Here is an 8,064-nt window from a genome sequence, read left to right on the forward strand (position 1 = left end):
ACTGTATCTATTGTAAAACTAGGTGTGGTACTCAGAGAACCTTACACTGTGTTCTCTTTACAGGTTTCTCCTTTTGACAAGTGACAAGGCATACTAGAGTTATAGGGGATCACTTAACCTTCAGTTAGCATCACCGTAAAGTTTGTCCTTAGCTGACGAGTATACTGTATGTCAGTGAACTTTCAGGGCAGAGGGTTGAAAACACTGACCTGTGAACTCGCCTAAACAGACAGAGAGAGAGAAAGGTCTGTGTGTGAGTAAAGTGGTTGTTCTGGGGAAGCGTAAAGGTGAAAGCATGTCTTCTTTGTCAAGACAATTTAACGCCTGCTCTGAATGGCATTCACAGATTTATTTTTAAAACATGGTCTGAATTACTCATTGACATCTTGTTTTTGAATTCAGAAATAGTTCATAATGACCAATATTTTTATGTTTTGCAAGTTGTGGCATGATGTCACAAACAGACTGGTACCCAGGCTACCAAGTTGTGGCATGATGTCACAAACAGACTGGTACCCAGGCTACCAAGTTGTGGCATGATGTCACAAACAGACTGGTACCCAGGCTACCAAGTTGTGGCATGATGTCACAAACAGACTGGTACCCAGGCTACCAAGTTGTGGCATGATGTCACAAACAGACTGGTACCCAGGCTACCAAGTTGTGGCATGATGTCACAAACAGACTGGTACCCAGGCTACCAAGTAGTGGCATGATGTCACAAACAGACTGGTACCCAGGCTACCAAGGAGTGGCATGATGTCACAAACAGACTGGTACCCAGGCTACCAAGGAGTGGCTTGATGGCACAAACAGACTGGTAACCAGGCTACCAAGGTGTGGCTTGATGGCACAAACAGACTGGTAACCAGCCTCTCTGCCCACATGAGTATGTCAACACGGAAGTGGGCGATGGGTGTGTCAGCCTAGCCATCCTCTCCTAGACACCATCTGTGAATTCAAATAAAATGCGTATTATAACAAACATGGCAGCAGAACCCACAACTGTCACATTTTATAGCAACTCATCAGAGCTTCCCCGGATCTGCACTCCATATATCCCTGTGTAACAAATATTTTGGTTCACTCATCCCTGTTTCCTCATCTGAGTCTGCTCGAGTTCCCCTGTGTCACTCCTCTTAAAACAACCTGCTACCCATTCTGTAAATGTCAGTCAACATATAAATCACCCAGCCGTCAGGAAGATATGCAGCGCATTCGGAAAGTATTCAGACCCTTTGACTTTTTCCACATTTTGTTACGTTACAGCCTTATTCTAAAATTGATTAAATATTTTTTTCGCCTCATCAATCTACACACAATACCCCATAATGACAAAGCAAAAAACACAAATTCCACAAAAAACTGAAATCACATTTACATAAGTTTTCAGACCCTTTGCTCAGTACTTTGTTGAAGCCCTTTTGGCCGGGATTATAGCCTCAAGTCTTCTTGGGTGTGACACTACAAGCTTGGCACACCTGTATTTGGGGAGTTTCTCCCATTCTTCTCTGCAGAGCCTCTCAAGCGCTGTCAAGTTGGATGGGGAGCGTTGCTGCAGAGCTATTTTCAGGTCTCTCCAGAGACGCTCAAATCGGGTTCAAGTCCGGGCTCTGGGTGGGCCACTCAAGGACGTTCAGACTTGTCCTGAACCAACTCCTGCGGTGCCTTGGCTGTGTGCTTAAGGTCGTTGTCAAATAAAATAAAATGTATTTATATAGCCCTTCTTACATCAGCTGATATATCAAAGTGCTGTACAGAAACCCAGTCTAAAACCCCAAACAGCAAGCAATGCAGGTGTAGAAGCACGGTGGCTAGGAAAAACTCCCTATAAAGGCCAAAACCTAGGAAGAAACCTAGAGAGGAACCAGGCTATGAGGGGTGGCCAGTCCCCTTCGTCTTCCCGGTGGAGATTATAACAGAACATGGCCAAAATGTTCAAATGTTCATAAATGACCAGCATGGTCAAATAATAGTAATCACAGTGAACAGGTCAGGGTTCCATAGCTGCAGGCAGAACAGTTGAAACTGGAGCAGCAGCGCGGCCAGGTGGACTGGGGACAACAAGGAGTCATCATGCCAGGTAGTCATGGTCCTAGGGCTCAGGTCCTCTGAGAGAGAGAAAGAAAGAGAGAAGGCATACTTAAATTCACACAGGACACCGGATAAGACAGGAGAAATACTCCAGATATAACAGACTGACCCTAGCCCCCCGACACAAACTACTGCAGCATAAATACTGGAGGCTGAGACAGGAGGGGTCAGGAGACACTGTGGCCCCATCCGATGATACCCCCGGACAGGGCCAAACAGGCAGGATATAACCCCACCCACTTTGCCAAAGCACAGCCCCCACACCACTAGAGGGATATCTTCAACCACCAACTTACCATCCTGAGACAAGGCCGAGTATAGCCCACAAAGATCTCCGCCACGGCACAACCCAAGGGGGGGCGCCAACCCAGACAGGAAGACCACATCAGTGACTCAACCCACTCAAGTGACGCACCCCTCCTAGGGACGGCATGGAAGAGCATAAGTAAGCCAGTGACTCAGCCCCTGTAATAGGGTTAGAGGCAGAGAATCCCAGTGGAGAGAGGGGAACCGGCCAGGCAGAGACAGCAAGGGCGGTTCGTTGCTCCAGTGCCTTTCCGTTCACCTTCACACTCCTGGGCCAGACTACACTCAATCATAGGACCTACTGAAGAGATGAGTCTTCAATAAAGACTTAAAGGTTGAGACCGAGTCTGCGTCTCTCACATGGGTAGGCAGACCATTCCATAAAAATGGAGCTCAATAGGAGAAAGCCCTGCCTCCAGCTGTTTGCTTAGAAATTCTAGGGACAATTAGGATGCCTGCGTCTTGTGACCGTAGCGTACGTGTAGGTATGTACGGCAGGACCAAATCGGAAAGATAGGTAGGAGCAAGCCCATGTAATGCTTTGTAGGTTAGCAGTAAAACCTTGAAATCAGCCCTTGCCTTAACAGGAAGCCAATGTAGGGAGGCTAGCAGTCCTGTTGGAAAGTGAATCTTCGCCCCAGTCTGAGGTCCTGAGCGGTCTGGAGCAGGTTTTCATCAAGGATCTCTCTGTACTTTGCTCAGTTCATCTTTTCCTTGATCCTGACTAGTCTCCCAGTCCCTGCCGATGAAAAACATCTGCACAGCATGATGCTGCCACCACCATGCTTCACCGTAGGGATGGTGCCAGGTTTTCTACAGACGTGATGCTTGGCATTCAGGCCAAAAAGTTCAATCTTGGTTTCATCAGAACATAAAATCTTGTTTCTCATGATCTGAGAGTCCTTTAAGTTCCTTTTGGCAAACTCCATGTGGGCTGTCATGTGCCTTTTACTGAGGAGTGTCTTCTGTCTGGCCACTCTACCACAAAGGCCTGATTGGTGGAGTGCTGCAGAGATGGTTGTCCTTCTGGAAGGTTCTCCCATCTCCACAGAGGAACTCTGGAGCTCTGTCAGAGTGACCATTGGGTTATTGGTCACATCCCTGACCAAGCCCCTTGTCCACTGATTGCTCAGTTTGGCCAGGTGGCCAGCTCAAGGAAGAATCTTGATGGTTCCAAACTTCTTCAATTTAAGAATGATGGAGGCCACTGTGTTCCTGGGGACCTTCAATGCTGCATAAATGTTTTGGTACCCTTCCCCAGATCTGTGCCTCGACACAATCCTGTCTCGGAGCTCTACGGACAATTCCTTTGACCTCATGGCTTGGTTTTTGCTCTGACATGCGCTGTCAACTGTCGGACCTTACATAGACAGGTGTGTGCCTTTCCAAATCATGTCCAATCAATTGAATTTACCACAGATGGACTCCAATAAATTTGTAGAAACATCTCAAGGATGATCAATGGAAACAGGTTTTAACAATACACACAGGAAACTGTTGAGCGTGAAAAACCCAGCAGCTTTGCAGTTCTTGACACAGTCAAACTGGTGCGCCTGGCTCCTACTGACATACCCCGTTCAAAGGCACTTCAATCTTTTGTCTTCCCCATTCACCCTCTGAATGGCACACATACACAATCCATATCTCAATGTCTCTTAAAAATCCTTCTTTAATATGTCTCCCCCCTTCATCTACACTGATTGAAGTGGATTTAACAGGTGACATCAATGAGGGATCATAGCTTTCACCTGGATTCACCTGGTCAGTATATATCATCAAAAGAGCAGGTGTTCCTAATGTTTTGTACACTCAGTGTAGATTAGTCAGTGGTGGAAATAGTGCTCAACTGTCAGACTTGAGTAAAAGGAAATACTATACATCATATTCCTAATATTAAGTAGACCAGGCAACACAATTTTCTTGTTTTTTACATTTACGCTCAGCCAGGGGCACACTCCAACAATAAGACATCATTTACAAACACAGTATTTGTTTTTAGTGAGTCCGCCAGATCAGAGGCAGTAGGTATGATATTGATAGGTGAGTGAATTAGACCCTATTGCTGTCCTGCCTGAGCATTCGACATGTAACGAGTACTTTTGGGTGTCAGGGAAAATGTATGGAGTAAAAAGTACATTATTTTCTTTAGGAATTCAGTGGAGTAATAATAAAAGTTGTCCAAAATATAAATAGTCAAGTAAAGTACAAATACCCCCAAAAACTACTTAAGTTTTTACTTAAATACTTTACACCACTTTTCTTAGTCTGTGATAGTGTATCTCCCCAAATGTTTGAAATGTTTTGGACAAACCTTTACAGACAAAACATGATTTGAAGATGGATAATAGGTAGTAAAGTTGTTTTGTTTTGTCAAAGTTTTGGTAGTGGTACCGATAAACCTTCATCTTTTGGGGGAGTTGTATAGTCCTTCTACTACAAATACATCTGTTGTGACTCACTGTGCTGTGAGCTGTTCACATGTGCTATTCTATTAGATTTGTCACTGCTATTGTTACTGATGGAAAAATATAAACGGCTGATGTGGGAATGAGGAAATGTACCCAACTGAGACAAACTGTGGTTGAATTACGTTATGACTCACTTGAGGAAACAGTTCTCCTTCAGTGCACTGTCTTATATCAGGCCACGTTCCTCCTACACAACGCTCGTCCCTCCAGGAGGAATCTGTACTTTTCCTTCCACTAATACAGTAAAACATGTTTTATATATTGACCGGTCACTTGTCAACACACACACCGTTTCTCATGACAAGGAAGCAGACAGCATCTCACAGGCTATTCCCTCGATCTAGTGTCTGATAGGTGGCTTCACTGTTCTCGCCAATAAACCATACTGTAATTACATATATAACATCTGAGATGTGACGCCATAAAACATTGATTCACTGTGATCTGCTGTCATATGTATCAAGCGTCTCAGAGTAGGAGTGCTGATCCAGGATTTGTTTAGTCTTTTAGATCATAATGAATAATATTACATGGGCTGGGGCGACCTGATCCTAGATCTGATTCTAGACCCACTCTGAGTCACTATACTACATGTATAGGCATCAATGTTGATGATGACCTTTGATCTTCTGAAAAACTATGTCATTTCAAATATGACAACTACTGTCAGTCAGAATCTCTTCTCTCTTCTTGCTTATTAATTCTGAAATCAACTGACTAACCACTCCCCTCCCTAACCCCACAGTATTCTATGTGATAATGGGGAAGAACCACAAATGTAATCTTCCAGAAATAGCAATATCTATGACATCACGATCCATGACAGTAGCTCGGTTTCCATCCAATTGGCTACAGATCTTCATGCAAATATTCATAAATAAAATATGCGAAAGTCTGGGTGATGATGTAGTGCACACAAAATGCACTTTTTTTCATGTAAATTCTCACGTATCGAATACAAATCTACAACTCAATGTGTTTCCATCGCGTTTTCAACTCTAAACTATTTTGTCACAAAAAAAACTGTTGAGTCAAATAGTAAAATGTGCCTACTCTGGTCTTGGCATGTGTGATTTAGATAACAACTCACAGATACAGTGCGGGTAAACTGGCAACATGAGATTATTATGGATAAGAGTGAGGAAATGTTAATTTGTCAAATGACAGTCAATCGTCATGTCAGCAGAATAATCCTCTAGATATTTATTGGAAAGGAGTATCAAGATCATTTTACACTTTCTCCACCCTGTGAATTTCCTCAAAATGTATTTAATTTGTAGCCTAATAAGCTGCGTGGTTTCCCGAATCGTAGTGGGAGGACCACACACCATATCATCATCATCATCATCACATGACTCCCAAGTTTACTTCGATATGATGGTTATTACACCAATATTTGCGCATCAATGCGTTTCCAATCACCATTTCTCACATAATACATTTTACCGACACAAAAAGATCGCACCAAATCGAATGAACAAATGATCGGTCGCCATTTATACAACTGTTTCGTCACAGCTGTCGTGATTTCTTTTATACAGTATGACTTCACTAGCATAACAACTGTGGATGGCAACGCAGTTAGTGAAACATCTAAAAAACGTCTCTTCTTCCTCTTCTTCTAGCCAAGTCAAAAGAACCCCAGACTCTTGACCTTCAATGACTGTCAGTTACTGTGGGTTGCTTTAGGAGTGGGGCAGTCCAAGTCCTTTCATATTTGCTTGAGTTTAATGGTCAGAAAATAGAGAGCGAAAGATAAGGAGGAGAGTGTGTTATAGCGGTGCGTCAGATTCTAATCAATGCTGGTAGCAGTCCAAACAGTACATGTGATCTTGAGGCAGTGTCTTAGATGGCTAGAGCACACAGTATAGCCAATTGGTCACATTCTACTTATGATAAATAGGTAGATCCATGCCTCAGGGGTTGATTGGCACATTGATTTGAAATCTGTAGAGTGATTGCTCAATCACAAAATGTTGTTTCTGTTCAATGGCTCGAATCGCAATCCTGACTTGAGTAACATTTCTCTCTGGTGGTATTTCTGTCTTGGCAAAAACTACAGCTGTCAATGAAAACATTTATAACATGGACTTTTTACATTGTTATTACTAATTAGCGGTTCACATTTCTGGATACTTTTTTCCCCATTTAGACCCTACAGGATGTGATTAGCACATGGAAATAGGTTACCCTCAGACTGACTGAATGCTAACTGTTATATCAGGCAGGAACGCAAGTCTGATTGTTACCAGCATGACTTGACTGTGAAACATTGTACTGCTAATTAACCAACATTTTGTATTACAGGATTATTTTCATGTTACAACTACTGTATGTTCTACACTAATAAATAATGCTTCGTTCCGTATGCTTGTAAGTTACACAATCTTTGCTTTCAAATAAAGTTATTGAATTCGGACACTGAAATGCTCACCTCCTATACTCTTCAGCAGAACTTCCTGCTCAAGATGTAACCAGTATGAATCATTGCAAACCACCAATGTCCTAGATCTCTATCGCTGTTTCTTGGAAACGGACGTGCAAAATGCCCCGTTTTTAATTATTTGTCACATTCAAACATACTGTAGGCCTATCTTCCATAGGTAGTTATGCAGATGGGCCAGTTATACAGTATTTTTTTGTAGAAGTGTTACCTTTATTTAACTAGGCAAGTCGTTTAAGAGTAAATTATTATTTACAATGACTGCCTACCCCGGCGCCACTGGGCCAATTGTGCGCCACCCTATGGGACTCCCAATCATGGCCGGATGTGTCCTGGTGAGAACCTATAGTATCCCAAAGGGAAATGTATAGTGGAGATTACTGTGTTCCCTTAAATGTTTGCACCTGGAGAAAGGTTCATCAAATGGAAATGGATCTGGAGAGTTCCAAAAACAACTTTAGAGCAGGCGCCGATCTGACTACATGACTCTGATGAAAGGTAGGATCTGAATCATGCCAACCTGAAGCATTTTGTGTCAAGGCACACCAACCGCAAGCTCTGTAAACTCGGGAGTTCTCACCCTAAATGAGATGCCACTCAACTTCAATCAGACACATTTATCATGTATCATTTATCAAGGTGTCTGCCTAGATCTCACACACTGTATGCAAATATTCAGACAAAATGTACTCGTGCCAGCCAGGGGCGTAGGTAGTGACATACATAAAAACGTATGCTGACACCCCTTCAAAT

The sequence above is a fragment of the Salmo salar genome, chromosome ssa27, assembly GCF_905237065.1.
Source record: "Salmo salar chromosome ssa27, Ssal_v3.1, whole genome shotgun sequence".
In the NCBI taxonomy this organism is placed as follows: domain Eukaryota; kingdom Metazoa; phylum Chordata; class Actinopteri; order Salmoniformes; family Salmonidae; genus Salmo; species Salmo salar.